Source organism: Podarcis liolepis (assembly GCF_965112155.1).
Source record: "Podarcis liolepis genome assembly, chromosome: 4".
Classification (NCBI taxonomy): Eukaryota; Metazoa; Chordata; class Lepidosauria; order Squamata; family Lacertidae; genus Podarcis; species Podarcis liolepis.
In genome coordinates, this window is record NC_139558.1 from 86002502 (window position 1) to 86021229 (window position 18728).

Genomic DNA, 18728 nt, shown 5'->3' on the forward strand with positions numbered 1-18728 from the left:
GCTGCTTGCAACCCTGTATCTGTCCTAGCCTGGTTTCCTGCCTTGTGACTTGCCTTTGTTGGACTGACTCCTCACAGAATCCTTGGATTCGGGACCGGACTTGGACCGTGTTGCTTGGGTTAACCCCCAGGCCCAGCACAAAGCATCACCATTCCAAGTCTTTTGCTGTCTCCACCAAAGCAGGCAGCGATATGTAGCTGGGATGGGAAAACGGTTCATGAGGTTTGCACCAGAACACAGGGTAAGACATCCTGCATGTTATTGGAAAGTAGGGAAAGGAAGCACATTTTGTGCAGCAGCCCCTTTTGTGCATAATGCAACCTCCTCCAATTCAGCTCCCTCCAGATGTTTGTGAGTCCACAACTGCCACCATCTGGTTGGGGCTGATGGAAGCTGGAATTGAGAACATCTGGAGGGCAACCTTTTGTCGAAGGCGGACATGATTGCTCCCACTTTTAGAGCACAAGATGGCAAGGAGTAGAGAGAGAAAATGCAATTATGGAAGAAAATTAAAACAGGTCCAACAAAGACTAATCTTGTTTTTAGAAAACAGCCCGTTGGCAAGGCACAGTGTACTTTAATGGATGATCCTGAATGTGCAAAAGAGCAGCACAACACACTCCCCTCAAAAGGGAGAGAGAGAAAATCTCAGACTCCCTATAAATATCTGGCAGGGTCTGACTTGGGTATCTTGCATACAAAGAACATTTGTGACAATATATCCTCCTTCCAAAATGAAATGTCTGTGTTATGATTCCTCTGAATCATGGGCATTTCTTTAATTAACAAGAATATTGCCAAGGCACTTGCAGTACCAATAATGCAAATGCTATTAAACTGCATAATGCCCTAAACAAATCTGACTTTCGGAAATATTAGCACGTTTAATTCTTATTTGCAAAGTCCTGATTTTACTCAAACTAATTTATTATGAAAGGGTAGAAAAAGAAAAGGAACCCAAACCCTACAGTAAACCAACTATTTAAAAAATGTAGTTTTCATCAGCTGTAGTGCAGTGCCTCTTACTAAACTCAGCCCTTAAAGAATACTATGTGAGCTTATGCCTGCATGCCAACTAACAATATCCAGAAATAGATTTAGGGTGGATTTTAATGGTTACACTGGCTCATGGTGCACTCCAGGTGTTGTGGGCTAAGCCTCTCAGACATCACCTGGAATGCCAGAGAGGGACTCTGACCATCAGTGTTATAAACTTGGACATATAAGCTAGGTGCCCAATGGCTCCTTATACCAGAGGATGTGTTGTTAGTGTGTGAAAACGGTCCAGGGCCAAGGATCCCCAGGCATGCACCTCCAAATGGGGGAGACACAGGGCGGGATATAGGTTTGATGAGGCCCTAAGCTACTGAAGGTAATGGGGCCCTTTATATGTCCAGCTGTCCTGTGTCAACAACAAATTGTTGCTGTATTTTGTGTTTAATATATGCTATATGGTAATTTATGGACCTAACAGGTCTCTTGCACAAAGCAAAATATGTATTTTATCAAAGTAATTGTACTGAAATACAGTTAAGAAGAAGTATGTTAATAGTGATCTGGGAAGCAAGAGAGTGGGACCCTAAGCTATTGCTTGTTTAGCTTATGCATAAATCCGGCACTGTGGAGACGTCAGACACTATCCTGGCACCCAGCTATCTTCACTTGGTCACAACTGGCCGATAGCCAGGTGCAAAATACGCCTGGCAAATTTTGAATGCTGCTGTCCATGTCAGGAAAGCAAGAAGTGTGGAGCTCCTGTACACGCTAGCCCGGTGGTTGGGAAGTGGTGCAGCTGGTGCAAATCAGATGGTGAGATGGGAAGAGGAAGGAGGCTTACATGGGCTAAACATACCCAGCTCCCTCAACTGTTCCTCATAAGGCTTGGTTTCCAGACCCTTCTTGATCATCTTGGTTGCCTTCCTTTGCACATGTTCCAGCTTGTCAATATCCATCTCAAATTATGGCACCCAAAACTGGACACAGTACCCAAGGTGTGGTCTGATCAAAGCAACCCAGAGCGGTATTATTACTTCCCTTGAACTCATCACTATATTTCCATCGATGCAACCTAGTGTTAGTGGTTTGTTGGTTTTTTGTTTTGTTTTGTTTTTGCTGCTGCTGCTTCATCACACTGTTGACCCATGCTAAGCTTGTGGTCCACTAAGACACCTAGATCCTTTTCACATGTCCTACTGGCAAGGCACCTGTCCCCCATCTTAAGTGACTTATGGTAATTCTGACCTTTTGCATGCCTGTGTGACAGACATTAACAACTATACTCACAGCAGGAGTTTTACATGTTATGGAAGAGGAAATGTCAGCACCATGTTTCCCATGACAGCACCTTCCTCCAAGCCACTAGATCTAAAACAGTCTTTCATCTGAGGCATGCTACAGTGTCTTTCTGCTTACCTCCAAGGGGAAAGAGCAATAAGGCAAAGCAATAGGAGTGCATTTCTGCAGCTGCGTTGAATTCTCTTGGAGGTGGGTTTGCTTTTTTCCTCAATGAAATGTGACATTTCAGGGAATGCAAAGTGTACTCTGAAAGATCAGCGTTCCTCTCTTGCAAAAGAGCACTGGTTCTATAGTAGTAGTAGTAGTAACACAGTCTACTTTTCTTGCAGGCATTCTAGATGCAGGGAAATGGGAGCAGAAAGGTTTTATGCAATAAACTATACAAATGGTTGATCCCCAACTACAATCTCAAGAGGTAAAATTTAGCTAAAGAAATCTGCCAGCTGAGACTGCACATTTGTGTAGGTTGGTGCTCAGTTACTCCTGTACAAAAACAGATGAAATGTAATAGAGAATACAATAATAATAATAATAATAATAATAATAATAATAATAATAATAATAATAATATATTGATTTATACCACCCATCTGGCTGGATTTCCCCAGCCACTCTGGGCGGCTCCCAATCAAATATTAAAAACACAATACAGCATTAAACATTAAAAACCTCCCTAAACAGGGCTGCCTTCAGATGTCTTCGTGACAGTTGCAGTGAATGTGGAAAGTGTTCTTTGTAACTCACACAATATATTGAATTGGATATTGTTCTCACTTTCACAACCATATAAGCAGGGCTCATGGTGAAAGAATTGAAGTACTAGTCGTCTTTCTTCTTCTTTGGTGATCACTCGAAGCCGAGTAAGATTGTTTTCCATAAACACAGTTTTAACAGTGAGTCCGTAAGTCACTGTGGAGGCCAATTCTGGATCCACACGTCCTTCCACAGTGCGGACATAGGTTTCTGGGTGGGAGTTGATCACAATGAGGGTTTGCCAAGTGTGCCTTCCTCTTAGCACGTTTCTCCCTTGCGTCCTGAGTTTGAACATCTTCAAAGCCCATGACACCTTTGGTAAAGGCTGTTCTCCAATTGGAGCACTCGCAGGCCAGTGTTTCCCAGCTGCTGGTGTTTATACTACAGTGGTACCTCGCAAGACGAAAAACGTGCAAGACGAAAGAGTTTTCCGTTTTTTTGAGTCGTTCCGCAAGATGAATTCCCCTATGGGCTTGCTTCGCAAGACGAAACGTCTTGCGAGTTCTTGCAAGTTTGTTTCCTTTTTCTTAAAGCCGCTAAGCCGTTAATAGCCGCTAAGCTGCTAAGCCATTAATAGCCGCTAAGCCGCTAAGCCGCTAATAGCCGTGCTTCGCAAGACGAAAAAAACCGCAAGACGAAGAGACTCGCGGAACGGATTAATTTCGTCTTGCGAGGCACCACTGTATACTTTTTTAGATTTGCCTTGAGAGAGTCTTTAAACCTCTTTTGTTGACCACCAGCATTACACTTTCCATTTTTAAATTCGGAATAGAGCACTGGTATTCATATATTGATAACAGTGTCAGCAATTGAGACACATTAGGAGATTCTTATTCCCCACATAGAGCCACAATTCCCAGAGTTCTTTGGGAAGGTGCACTTATTCCTGAATTGCAAGGAGTTGGACTAGATTGGGGTAGTTTCCAGCTCTACAATTCTATGATTATTAAACCACTTTGGGAATTGCAGCTCCATGTAGGGAATGAGAGTCCCTAAAAACTCTCGGCACCCTTAACAAACTACAGTTCCCAGGATTCTTTGGGGGAAGCCACAACTAAAGTACAGTGCACCTTGGCTTAAGAACAGCCCTGTTTACGAGCTATTCAGTTTACGAACTCCGCAAAGCCAGAAATAATGTCCCGGTTTGCGAACTTTACCTCAGTCTAAGAACGAAAGCTGAATGGTGGAAGGGCACTGGTGGTGGGAGGCCTCATTAGGGAAAGTGCACCTCAGTTTAAGAACAGTTTCAGTTTAAGAATGGACTTCTGGAACGGATTAAGTTCGTAAACCGAGGTACCATTGTAGTATCATCATGCTTCAGATGCATTATGAGAATGTGGCCTAGAAAGGGAACCTTCTTATGGCAGATGAAAATGATGGACTATATGGAACTTGCCAAACTGACTGGGAGACTCCGAGACCAGAGAGAAGAGACGGTGGAAGAAGACTGGAAGAAGTTTAAAGCATATTTGAAAAAAATATGTTAATATTTAAATCTTAGAATAGCTTTGGAAGCGGATACAGGCTGCAGGGTTAGAAGTAGAAGACAGTGTATTTTAAAATACTATTATTTGTAAAGGATAAAATGTGAAGATTATTATGGTAAAAGTAAGTGTGATTTAAAAAAATGGTTAAAAATATGATATATGTAAACTGCTAAAGATGAGGTAAAATGAAAATCAGATAGGGGGAGCTTGGGGAAGCTCACCTAACAATGTTTAGAAAAAACAAGGGTAAGACAAGAATTTGTTTGTGTTGTTTGTTTTTCTGTTTGTGTTGTTTATTTGTGTTATAAAATGAATAGGGTTTTTTTGAAAAAAATTTAGAAAGGGAACCTTCTTGTTGTTCATCTCATGTGCATCTTGGACCAGACTTAGGTCAATCCATGACCAAGCAAAGCATCAACAGTGGAAGTGACCCTTGAACGTAGGTTCTAGGTCCAAATCTCCTTCCATTGGATGTCAAGCACTAGAGTTTTGAAGTACCACAAACTTGGGATTTCATCTGTCTATTACCAAAGAAGAGACTTGAGAATGGAAATATTGATGGAAACTGCTGTTTATATATTGAGAAATATATGGTGGGAAGAAATCATTCATGCATGAAGATGAAAAAGAGGGACTTCTTTGTGCTTAATGTGCCAGAAAATTTAGGCCACACTCATGCATGTAAATAAGTATGCAAATGTAACCCTAGTAAATGCTGCCAAGGTCAGTGAGACCTCAGGCAATTTCTGCTGAGTAAGTGGCTAATCACTCAACATGAAATGTGGCTCCACTTAGATAAGTCAAGTCTGGAAACCTGCCATGTTGTATCCTGGGTCAAATTGTTCTGTCCTCCTGTGACTTCCAGATCAAACTTGTTAATTTGGCAAGCTTTCCCTCAAATTTCTTGCAGATGAATTCATTGTCTTCCTTTCTCATGATTAATGCCGCACTTGTATTTCTGGAATCTGAAGGCAAAAGAGCATAACAGAAACTCTGGTATCCTGAGTCCCCACTCTGAAATGCCACCAATTCTTGCCTTTGAGAGGAATCTGATGATGGACCTATAGTTCCAAATAAGGGAGATGACTCCGACAAGAGCACAGACCATTTCATTTGTTCGAAACCTTCTCACTCAATCAATTTTACTAGGTTAACATTTACCCTAGAGGTGTCACATCACATTTTCTTTTCTTTGTTTGTTTTGAACATGCAGACTTTCAGTGAGTTACACTCAATGACTTTCAGCATGTTGGATATTGCATACAGCCTGGTCCTCTGCATGATTACTCTAGAGGTAAGCATGTCTCCAAAGCTTGCGTTGGAGTGGAAATAAACCAAACTGTTCCCCACAAACAGGAAATAGCTTGGCTTATTTCTAAATTTCAGCAGAGCCATTGGGACCTTTCATCCTAGCATTTTGCTGGCTGAAGGAATCATTCTCCTTTTTGATTATAAAAAAGCTATATTTATAGCCACTTTTCTAGCATTGATGGCACAGTAGGACTTCTCAGGTACCTCCCATTCAGACTCTGACCAGACCCAAACCTGCTTAGCTTCAAGCAAGGTGGTTGCACCACACAACCTCAATCCATGCCTTGAGATCTTCCCCTGCAAAGAAATTCCTTCCTTCTCCTTACAGCTGAAGGAAAACCACCATCATCCTAGGTTGTGTTCACATTACCACCTTATAGGAACTGAACCTGGGATCTTCTGCATACAGACCAAAGCCCTTCCCCCTTGCCACTCCTGCTGAAGCCTCATTTGCCACGGTCACATGGCTGTAGCTTCTAGATTGTCGCAAGATCTCATGAGAACACCCAGAGATCTCGCCAGAACCCGGATGCCACGGCAGCCACTTCTCCTCGCCGCTTCCTCTGCAGTGGTGGTGGCTGGGAGTATGTGCCGCTGGAGGCACCTCTTAAATTCTGCCACCTGAGGCAGCTGCCGCATTCTGCCTCATGGGTGGGCCGGCCCTAACAAGAATTCTGTTCCACATTATATAGGAATTGGAATTCCTTCCCAATATATACACAGACCCTGTTTCTACTGCCTAATGAAGACCTTTCTCTTTCAGCAAGCATGTATTAGATTTGAATTGTATGTATGTGTTGTATATATTGCATATCTGTTTCATTGTAGGTGGTTTTTATTGCCCTCATAACTGGTTTACAGGATTGATGTCAGGGGAGGAGTCAAAGATTAAGTTTGCTTTTACAAAAGTTGGTGCATATATATCCTAGCTGGCCTGTTCTGGACTGGGCATACTATGTGAAATGTCTTTTAAAACACCCAAACACACACACACACACACACACACACACACACAAAAAAAAACTAACTTTAAGTCCTCTACACAGGAAGCGTTGAGAATTTAGCACAGGGTAAAATAATGTAATCTGCTTAAGCAACCATGTCCTAAATCTCATATTCAGTTTGTTAGACTGTAAACTCAGATGCCTCAATGTAAAAGGCAAAATAAAAATAAAATCTAGTGCAGAGCAGAATCTGAACTTGCACAAATATCAGCACAGTGCACTTAGAAGTGGTCTTGGTTTTTCTTGCTGTAATCTCAAAGCTGATTAGACCACAATTTGTACAAATCTGCTGCTGGGTTCATTTTTAAAATTAAAGTTTCTTAGCTTGCTATGTATAACTTTCTACCATACATTAATTCCACCTTTGAATTTTGGGTTTCCTATCAATAAATTTGTTTTGCTATACTGCAAACCCTTTTTACATTTACATTCTTTCTTTGCCTGAGTGAGCTATCAGGAGCTCCTCTTCCTTCATCTCTTGGAATCCTGAGGTCCTTAAAATAAAACTGTACTGCTCAGTGGCAGTTCCAGCTATGAACGTTCCAAGCAGGCATATCCTTACTGGCAAATTATATGAGGGCAAACAAACAAAAATTTGAATGTCACAATGGCACTGGGGGAGAGGGGCTTAAGACTTTAGCATAGGCCTACTAGCAAATGCCCAAACATCCTAAAACAGCAAGAAACAAATTAGTTGGCTGTTATTCTTTGAATGTTTTTCCCAGCTGAGAGCCAGTGTGGTGTAGTGGTTAAGAGCGGTAGTCTCGTAATCTGGGGAACCGAGTTTGCGTCTCTGCTCATCCACATGCAGTTGCCAAACAAATTGGCTCCCGAATGCTGCAAACCCGGAAGTAAGTGTTCTGGTTTGCAAACATTTTTCGGAAGCAAACGTGTGATGCAGTTTCCATTTGAGTGCAGGAAGCTCCTGCAGCCAATCGGAAGCCGCTCTTTCGTTTTCGAACGGTTTCGGGAGTCGAACGGACTCCCAGAATGGATTAAGTTCGAGAACCCAGGTACCACTGTATAGTTACTTATCTCCTAGGCTCAGTGGTCGCATAACTCCATACCCTCCAACATTTCTTAGATGAACATAGGAACGTCCTAAGAAAAGCAGGACTTTCTGGGATCAAATCAGAAACTGGGACAGCTTCTGAAAATCTGGGACTTTTCCCTGGAAAATATTTGCGATATTTGGAGGGTCTGCACACGCCCCAACAGAGAATTCTGGAAGACCCTGGTTCATATCATAACTCACCCACAAACGTTGCAAGGGCCAAAGTCTCCCGTCGCCATAGGCAAAAATGATACCGACCACATCCCAAGCAACGCTGCATGGCTGCTGTTGTAGCACCCTGCTTGTGGTTAACGCTTAGCTGGAATGAAATATTCAACGCAGCAATAGAGAATTTAAAATAATTATTTATTTGTCAGACAAATAAATGAGAGGCACAGTGGTATATGGTTACCAAGCTCTGGCCTGGCCTCCTGCCATTATGGCCAGCACTTATATTCCCTTAATCCAGCCCCCTTTGCTCCTCCTTGGGCTGCCTCTGTCCAATCAGCCTGATTGGATTTCCTATTGGCTGATTGCTAGAACCAATCACAAAAAGATACACCCATCCTCCTGTCCTTATATGGAACACAAAGAGCTATATATTGTTACATCTATAAATGACAAATAAGTAGTAATATATCTTACATGGAATCTTAATTACCAGCTCACCTCTTGCCCTCCTTGCCCTATTGCCTTCTAAAACAAATGGTTAATCTTAAATTTTTATCTTAAACATATGTCAAGGATCTTGAGTTTCACACCAACATTGAAAGATCTACTTCATTTGAAGGTTTCTAAACAAATGTCTGACAGCTATATATCAAAGACTGCTTGGATGGCGTCTTCTTGTCTAGCAGGGGGGCTTAGACTGGTAGCTGACTTAATTTCAAAATACAACTCTTACAACTATATGAAATCTAGCATTTCTTAAATCCTTTGCATAATTACATTTAAGACAATATATTTAAGCTAATATATTTCATACATTATCATAGGTAACCTTTTAAAAGAATAAAGCTTCTCAAAGTAGAAAGGAAGGAACTCAGTAAAAAAAAACAGTTTTTAAAGAAGGCTCTTTAGTTTACACCTCCCCCTTTCACCCTCCTTTCCAGCCTCAAAATAAAATAGGAAGAAGCTTCTTTTTCCCCAGCCAAGCCAGTTGCCTTTTCTCTCAGTTTAAGAAAGAAACAGTTTTTAGAATGCTCTCTTTTTCTGTCAGCTAGATGCTTCTCCCCATTTGCCTCTGGCCTTAGAAAATACAGCTCAAGGTTTAAGAGAGGCCCATGGTATCATTTTACTATTTGTCCATTCCTAATTATATTTATCTCTGCCTTTGTTATCTTCTGTAACATGTAGGGTCAATGTCCTGCTCTTAGTCTGTATTTTCAGCTTTTACGACTTTGAGAATTGTTTTCTGCTATCAATCAAGGGGGGGCCCCTTGTCTTAGGAGAATGGCCAAGGTTTTCTCTGCCTGGCATGAAACATTTGAAAATCTAAGCCCTCTCTTTAATATACAAGCCCTGATCAAACATTAATAAAATGCAGGCTTATGCCTGATGCCTCATTCCCCCCTTTCAAGCTCAAGGACCTTCGTCCCAAGTGTCCTTGATAGCTTGACCTTCATCATATTCCTGAGGTAAAGCTCTGTATAGGGCCATGATATGAGGTAGAGTTTCATTTGAAACCATCTTGCTAATTGTACTTCTAAAACATGAAATGATACATGGCATCATACATAAAACCATTACCACTACTGTCAAGAAAAACAAGCAAGACAATAATATCCCTTTGAGTCCTGTGACATTAGGTAACCAATTGGTGAGCCATCCCATATCCCATCCTTCCCATGTTTGTACTGGGACATGTGCTATATTCTCCATCTTTGTGGCCAACACACGGATTGCCTCACCATTATCTGAAATGTTAAAGCAACAGGCATTCCCTGTCAAGTTCAAGACTCCACATAGGCCTCCCTGCTTGGCAAGTACATAATCCATTCCCATTTTCAGCTGCAAAATGGCGGCTCTACTTTCATCCAACTGTTGTGCAATAAGTCTCAAACTCTGGGCCGTTGCATTGGTTACAAGCTCCACTACTGCTTGCAATCGAATTATTCTGTTTAGATTATAAATAGGATCCCGTGCCCCTTGTATGAGCTCACCAGGATTCCAGGAGGCAGGATCATAATAGGCTATAATGCGCTCTGGTGGCCAATCATCAGTACCGCTCCAACTTTGGGTACTTCCTCCTGCTATATGAGAAATATCAGCGTTTCTTCGTGTACGCTTGGCCAAATTAGTAGGCATAATCCACATTGGTGGTAATACCCATCCCAGGAAACAAGTCCCACTCCATTTGGAGGGGAGTTTCTTGTATGCCCATTCTCCACATATCCACCACAACCATCGGGTCTGAGGTTTTTGGTACGTGGAGTACAGAAGGCGAAATAGCAAAAGAGGTAGAGAGTTCACAGTGCAGTATGTTAGATTGCCTTTTTCTGTCACAGTTATGTTCCATACCACTTTCCATGCATGAATAAAAGGAGGTGCACAGGGCAAGGCATTCCGAGTTCGATAGGTAGTATCGTGTGCCCAGGTATTCTTAATATTATCCCAAGTATAGTGACAATGAGAAGAGCCTATCATGGTAGAATCAGCTGCATCTGATGATTTATGTACACAGAATTCCCCTTGTACAGGTATAACTCGTAATGGTTTAGTTGAGTTCCATCCGGGGAAATTCTGTACTTCTGTTTGGTGTGGTATTTCGCTTACCATACCAATGGCATCTAATGGTATCGGTAATAAGGGCATACCTCCCTCTGAATCATCTGGCCCAAGAGAGCAAACAAGGCAATTGGTCCTATTTGCAACATTGGCTACCATTTCAGCTAAACCTACCCACATATTGTGGTCATGGCGGAATCCATATTTAGTCAATTTGGCCAGATTCAAGGACCCTTCCCCTTCCCAAGGGATCAGGATTAATAATAAAATCATGTTGATGTCTAGCATATGCATTCCTTCCACAAAAGATTACCTTATTGTGATAGCAAATAAATATTAGTCCCAATATAATTCCCCCAGTGACAGGAATGGGGAACCACCAAGACCAAAACATATATCCCGAGGATCCCCAATGAGTAATATCTCTGATAATTGTTCCACAAGGGGGGTGGGCAGTCAATTAATTGTATAAGAGAATCTTTCCTTTCACAATCGCTGGTTCAGATGCTCCTCAAGCTTCAGGCGTGCGCAGGTCAGCCAGCTTCCAGGTTGTGGCTGCAGCAGGCCGGTCGTCTAATGTTGCCCGTGACCTAGCCCGTTCCCGGTAGGGCTAGATACAGGGGTTTTTGGAGAGAGTCAGTTTAAGAGGATTAGAGGGGTCACCTTTGCACGTCCAACTGCCTTCGGACTTCTTCAAACGGGAGTGATGAATCCAGGGGGTCACCTCAGCTACCTTCACCGCTGTTGGAGTAGAGAGCAAGACGGTGTAAGGTCCACGCCACTTAGGTGCAAGTGGATCACGTTTCCACTCTTTCACCCATACGCTATCGCCAGCCTGGAACTGATGAATCGGCTCGGCAATGCTGCACGGCGTGCGCTCGAGGACCCACCTGTTAAGAGAAACAAAAACACGGGAGAGAGATTGCACTTGTCCCTGTGTCACATGGTCTCCTATTTGTTTAAGATCAGCTGGAATATCCTGAACAAAGGAGGGCGGTCTCCCATACAGGAGCTCAAAAGGTGACAACTTAAGTCTTTTTGTGGGTGCACACCGAACGCGAAACAGTGTTATGGGTAACACATCTACCCATCCCAATCCCGTTTCCTGGGTTAATTTTGCCAATTGGGTTTTCAGAGTCCGATTCATTCTTTCAGTTTTCCCTGAACTCTGAGGCCTATAGGCTGCATGCAGTCTCCATTTCACTTGTAGGACTCGACATACTTCTTGTACTACTTGATCAATGAACGCTGGCCCATTATCACTTCCAATGCATCTAGGTAATCCAAACCTCGGGATCAATTCAGTGAGGAGTCTCTTAGTTACTTCTCGTGCCTTTTCAGTTCGGGTGGGAAAAGCTTCAACCCATCCGGTAAGAGTGTCTACAAACACAAGGAGATACTTGAATCCCTTAGAAGGGACCAGCTCTGTGAAGTCCACAATTAGACTTTCCATGGGGACATATCCCACATGTTGGATTCCAGGAGGTTGTACCGGTCCCTGCCTGGGATTGTTTTTAGCACAAAGAACACATTTCTGTGAAATGCAAGTTGCTAATTGTGATAGGTTAATAATATACAACTTCCGACTGAGACTCTCTCTGGTTGCAGTACCGCCAAGGTGAGTAGATTCATGATAATTTCTTACAATTGTGCCTGCTAGATGATGAGGTACATAAATCCTATTGTCCGGCAGGATCATCCAACCGTCCTTCACAACTGCTCCTTCCAGTTCAGCCCACTTCCTCTCTTCTGGGGTATAGTGAGGTTTAACTTCTTCTGGAACTACCTCTGGTATGAGGGCTGCTATAAATCCTCCCACAGGCTTTTGGGCTGCCTCCCGGGCTGCTTTGTCAGCAGCATGATTTCCTCTGGTTATTGGATCCCTTCCTCGTCCATGACCTTTGCAGTGCATTACAGCAATCTGTTCTGGAGCCCATACTGCTTCTAACAGGATTTCTACTTCAGGTCCATGTTTCAAGGCCTTCCCGTGGGCTCCTATTAGACCTCTTTCTTTCCATAGAGCTCCATGTGCATGCAGGGTTAAGAAGGCATATTTAGAATCAGTATAGATGTTTGCCTTACATCCGGCTGCCAATTGCAGAGCTCTAGTTAAACCTATAAGTTCAGCTTTTTGTGCTGAGGTGCCAGCAGGCAAAGCTTCAGCTTCCACAACTTCCTCATTGGTGACCACAGCATATCCTGCTCGTCTGGCACCTTCATGCAGGTAACTGCTACCATCAGTATAATATACAACATCTGGATTTTTCAATGGTTCATCTTTCAGATCGGGTCTACTGGAATAAACTTCATCCATTATTTGGAGACAATCATGTGATTCTTCATCATCTACCTCTGGTAGGGGCAGCAAAGTTGCTGGATTGAGCATATTCACTACTCGTAGATGAATCCTGGGATTTTCACACAATAGGCCTTGGTACCTAGCCATCCTTGGGTTCGTTAGCCAATAACTACCCTTATATTCCATGAGTGTCAGAACAGCATGAGGTACATTCACATACATCGTCTGGCCGAAGGTAAATTTATCAGCTTCTTTGACAAGGCTTGCAGTGGCCGCTACTGCCCTTAGGCATGGAGGCCATCCTTTTGCTACTGAGTCCAATTGTTTTGACAAATAAGCTACTGGACGGTTCCAACTTCCTAATCTCTGGGTCAGGACTGCCGCTGCAATCCCATTCTGTTCATGTACATACAGCTGAAAGGGTTTTTCCGAATTAGGCAGTCCAAGGGCTGGGGCCTCCATAAGTCGTTGTTTGATAACTAAAAAGGCTTGTTGCTGCTCAGGTCCCCATACGAATGGGTCCTTTTCTGCACCTCGAGTGCTTTCATGTAAGGGTTTGGCCAGACTGCTGAAATCAGGTATCCATAGTCTACAAAACCCTGCTGTTCCCAGGAATCCTCTGAGTTGTTTCCTTGTGGTAGGTTCCTTGATAAGGCAAATAGCTTCTTTCCTCTCTGGTCTCAATGCTCGTTGTTGGTGTGAGATGTCAAAGCCCAAATATTTGACCTTTTCTAAACATAACTGTGCCTTTTTCTGGGAAACTCGGTAGCCAGCTTGCCAGAGCAAGTGGAGCAGTTCCTCTGTACCTTCTTTACAGCTCTCAAAATCCTTTGCTGCTAGTATAAGGTCATCTACATATTGCAGAACCACCTTTTCTCCAGGTATTGAGGGGTAACTTGTTAGATCCTTCGCCAAGGCAGTGCCAAATAAAGTTGGGGAATTTTTGAATCCCTGGGGCAATCTTGTCCAGGTTAGCTGGCCTTTTGTTCCTGTCAAAGGGTCTTCCCACTGGAAGGCAAATATAGGTTGGCTCTGTGGTGCCAGCCGGCAACAGAAGAATGCATCTTTCAAGTCCAATACAGTAAAAAATGTTGCTTCTGGTGGGATCAAACTCAGCAAGGTATATGGGTTTGGTACATTTGGGTGCAAGGTCTCGATAGCCTGGTTTACGAGCCTCAAGTCCTGCACTGGCCTGTATTCATCTGTCCCAGGTTTTCGAACAGGCAAAAGGGGTGTGTTCCATTCTGATTGGCAGGGCTTAAGCAGACCATATTTTAATAGGCGGTCCAAATGTTTCTGGATGCCCTCTGCTGCTCGCCGGGGTAAAGGATATTGCTTTACAGATACAGGGGTAGCCATAGGTTTTAAGGTTACTACAATTGGAGCTATATTCTTGGCCATTCCTGGTGGGCTATTTTCGGCCCATACTCCTGGTGGCACCTGTAGAGTTCGGAGGAGCTTGTTTAACTCTGTATCCAATGTGGGTTGGACTTGCAGGGCTGACATTAGGCGCCATGATTGTTCCTTAGGTACTGAGAGGGAAATTATTCCTGCTGCCTTTGATGGCAGTTTCATTTCTGGACCTCGAGGAGTGAAGGTGATTTGGGCCTGCAATTTGGACAGCATATCTCTACCTAAGAGAGGTATTGGACACTCAGGTATATACAAAAACTGATGGGTTAAACGATGTCCCCCAATCTGGCATTCCAAAGGTTGGAGGAAAGACCTCTTAGCTGACTGACCAGTGGCACTTTTAATGACTACACTTTTGGATGCCTTTTTCTGCAATAGTTCTGGGAGTACTGAGTATTCAGCCCCAGTATCAATCATAAAGTCTATTAAATGGCTTCCTAATTGAATCGTGACCGTGGGCTCCTGGAAGCCTAACTTTATGGAGTCCGGTCTTTCCTAGTCTTGGGTAAAATCCTCCTCTGCCAGTCCAATGAAATTGTCTCTACTCTGTCCTTGTCCAGGTCTCTGATATCTTCCATTTCGGATCATTCCCCGTCCCCGTCCCTGGTTTCTTGGGCCGGAGCCTGGGCCTGGGCCTGGGCCTGGGCGTACTTCTTCCAACCTCAGGGGTTCAGGACACTCCCGCTTCCAATGACCCTCCTTCTTGCAATTCGCACATTGATTCCTTCCCAGTGGTGGATTCCTTCCCCGCCCTCTTCCTCCATTTAAGGGGCGGTAGTCTTGCTTCACTGCTGTGGCTAGCATTACCATCTTTTCCTTCTGCCACTTCTTCTTCTCTTGCTTCTCAGCCTCATCCCTATTCCGATAAACTCGGCGTGCAATGGCCATAATTTGGCTCATCAGCATCCCTTCCCATCCTTCTGATTTCTGAATTTTCTTACGAATGTCAGAAGCGCACTGGGCCACAAATGTAGCAGTAATCATTCTGCTGTTTTCAGGGGCTTCAGGGTCAAAAGGAGTCCATATACGATAGGCTTCTTGCAGCCTCTCTAAAAAGTCTCCTGGACTCTCATTTGGTTTCTGTTCTACTTCTGAGACTTTAGACATATTAGTGGGCTTCTGGCATGCCCTGCGGATACCTTGCACAAGCGTCTGGCGATAGGTGGTAAGCCTGGCCAGGTGAATTGCATTGTTTGGATCCCAATTAGGATCTTCCAAGGGAAAGTTGTCTTGGAGATGACGGTCAATATTAAAAATATTTCCCACTCTGGCCTGCTCACGCAAATATATCTGTGCCTTTTCAATTATGTCTCTCCTTTCCTCAGTAGTGAACAGAGTATTCAGGAGCTGGCGGCAATCTGTCCAAGTAGGACTATGAGTATTTATTATTGAAGTCACCAAGTCCATCATAGCCTGAGGTTTTTCTGCAAAAGATGGGGTGTGTGTTTTCCAATTCATCAGATCCGTAGTTGTGAATGGAATGTACTGGAGGGTCGAAGTTCGAGGTGGCCGTGGTCCGAGTTGCCCGTTAACCAGCACAGGCTCCTCAAGGGCATCAAATACTCTTCTGAGAGGGGCTACTACGTGATCTTTCTCTTCGCTTTGCTCTAGGGGCCTCAAATCATAGGGGATGGTATTTGTCCCAAGGCGTTCTTTTAACAGCCTTATACGCCTGGCTGTATTGCTTGCTGACCGATTAAGGTCTCCCTGTAACTTCTGTAATAATTCTCTAGGACTTGGATGTACAGGAGTTTGGGGTAGGCAATCAGTTGTTCCACTAAAAGAGACTGTAGATGGAGTTCTACTGGGACTCACAGATGGAATAACCACTTCTGCTTGGGCTTCATTATAGGCCTCCAATGCCTCCTGAAGATATTTTTCATAATCTATCAAGGAATCAAGTTCTGTGACTCCAGCCCCATTATTCATTCCACTTTCTTGCCTTGGGGTTACAACTGGTGGAGGGTTTGGATTAGGCTCCCTTCGATGTGGAGCATAGGGTGGAGGTGGAAGCACCTCTTCCTCTGGTCCCTCAAAAATGGGTTTGAGTTTATTTGGCAAGATTCCTTTCCTAGCTTCGGCTTTTACAGCCAATAATTTGCATCGTTGGACTTTGCATTCCCTTATCCATGGAGGATTTTTATTTAATGTGCTCAGCCAGGAATCTATATATGAAAATTGTTCTGGGCACCCTCCAGTTTCTTTGGCGATGTTAGACCAAAGTTTGCTTACTAAATTTATATCAAAGGTTCCTTGAGATGGCCATTCAGTATTTTGCTTCGGCCACTCTAATTCACATAACGTTCTCAAGCGCTCTGGCGTCATTTTGACTCCATACGCCCCTGAGAAGGCTTTCTTAAAATTATTTAACATACATTCAAGAGGTGTATTTTCCCCTTTTGAACCCCCAACTCCCATTGTATGGCCCTGTGAAGTATCCACTCAGTCACTCACACACACGCTTCGTGGGTTTTCTTGCCCAGATGGAGTCGCCTCACTGGGAACCGAAGTACTACCCACTCCACACTCAGGTCAGCTACAGATTGCTCTGTACTTTCTCACACATACAATGCGCTGGATACTTCACCACACACTACCTCCCATTCTTCCCTTTTCCCCCACCAGACCACCATCTGATATACCCAACCACCTAGCGTACTCAGTTCCCACTTACTGAGACGCAGAAGTTTGATCAAGACTTCTCTTCCTCCCAATTAATTGGAGGGCCAAAAATCCCTTTGTGCACTTACCCTTGGTTGGTTCCGTTTCCCCCCGGTCCGTCGCCGCCAGTGAGCAGGGTATCAGACAGACGAGACTTCTGCATTCCCCCTGGAAAAATTTACCAGTGCGCGCTTGGGTAAGCAGTTTAGAGATCCTCTCTCTTGTACCCTGCTCAGTAGAGCGAAGGGGCTGCGTTCCAGCAGACCACTTATCCGAGTCACGGCACCATAAAATGTAGCACCCTGCTTGTGGTTAACGCTTAGCTGGAATGAAATATTCAACGCAGCAATAGAGAATTTAAAATAATTATTTATTTGTCAGACAAATAAATGAGAGGCACAGTGGTATATGGTTACCAAGCTCTGGCCTGGCCTCCTGCCATTATGGCCAGCACTTATATTCCCTTAATCCAGCCCCCTTTGCTCCTCCTTGGGCTGCCTCTGTCCAATCAGCCTGATTGGATTTCCTATTGGCTGATTGCTAGAACCAATCACAAAAAGATACACCCATCCTCCTGTCCTTATATGGAACACAAAGAGCTATATATTGTTACATCTATAAATGACAAATAAGTAGTAATATATCTTACATGGAATCTTAATTACCAGCTCACCTCTTGCCCTCCTTGCCCTATTGCCTTCTAAAACAAATGGTTAATCTTAAATTTTTATCTTAAACATATGTCAAGGATCTTGAGTTTCACATCAACATTGAAAGATCTACTTCATTTGAAGGTTTCTAAACAAATGTCTGACAGCTATATATCAAAGACTGCTTGGATGGCGTCTTCTTGTCTAGCAGGGGGGCTTAGACTGGTAGCTGACTTAATTTCAAAATACAACTCTTACAACTATATGAAATCTAGCATTTCTTAAATCCTTTGCATAATTACATTTAAGACAATATATTTAAGCTAATATATTTCATACATTATCATAGGTAACCTTTTAAAAGAATAAAGCTTCTCAAAGTAGAAAGGAAGGAACTCAGTAAAAAAACAGTTTTTAAAGAAGGCTCTTTAGTTTACACCTCCCCCTTTCACCCTCCTTTCCAGCCTCAAAATAAAATAGGAAGAAGCTTCTTTTTCCCCAGCCAAGCCAGTTGCCTTTTCTCTCAGTTTAAGAAAGAAACAGTTTTTAGAATGCTCTCTTTTTCTGTCAGCTAGATGCTTCTCCCCATTTGCCTCTGGCCTTAGAAAATACAGCTCAAGGTTTAAGAGAGGCCCATGGTATCATTTTACTATTTGTCCATTCCTAATTATATTTATCTCTGCCTTTGTTATCTTCTGTAACATGTAGGGTCAATGTCCTGCTCTTAGTCTGTATTTTCAGCTTTTACGACTTTGAGAATTGTTTTCTGCTATCAATCAAGGGGGGGCCCCTTGTCTTAGGAGAATGGCCAAGGTTTTCTCTGCCTGGCATGAAACATTTGAAAATCTAAGCCCTCTCTTTAATATACAAGCCCTGATCAAACATTAATAAAATGCAGGCTTATGCCTGATGCCTCACTGTAAGTATTCTTGAGGTAGTGATTGATGATTAAGTAATTTGAACAGACTAAGGGCCAAACTACTTATAAGACACAGTCGTACATAACCTTTCCCTTGTTGTTTTTTCAGTGGAAAGTAGACACAGGAGTCTTCAAACTTGAATGGAAGGCTATGA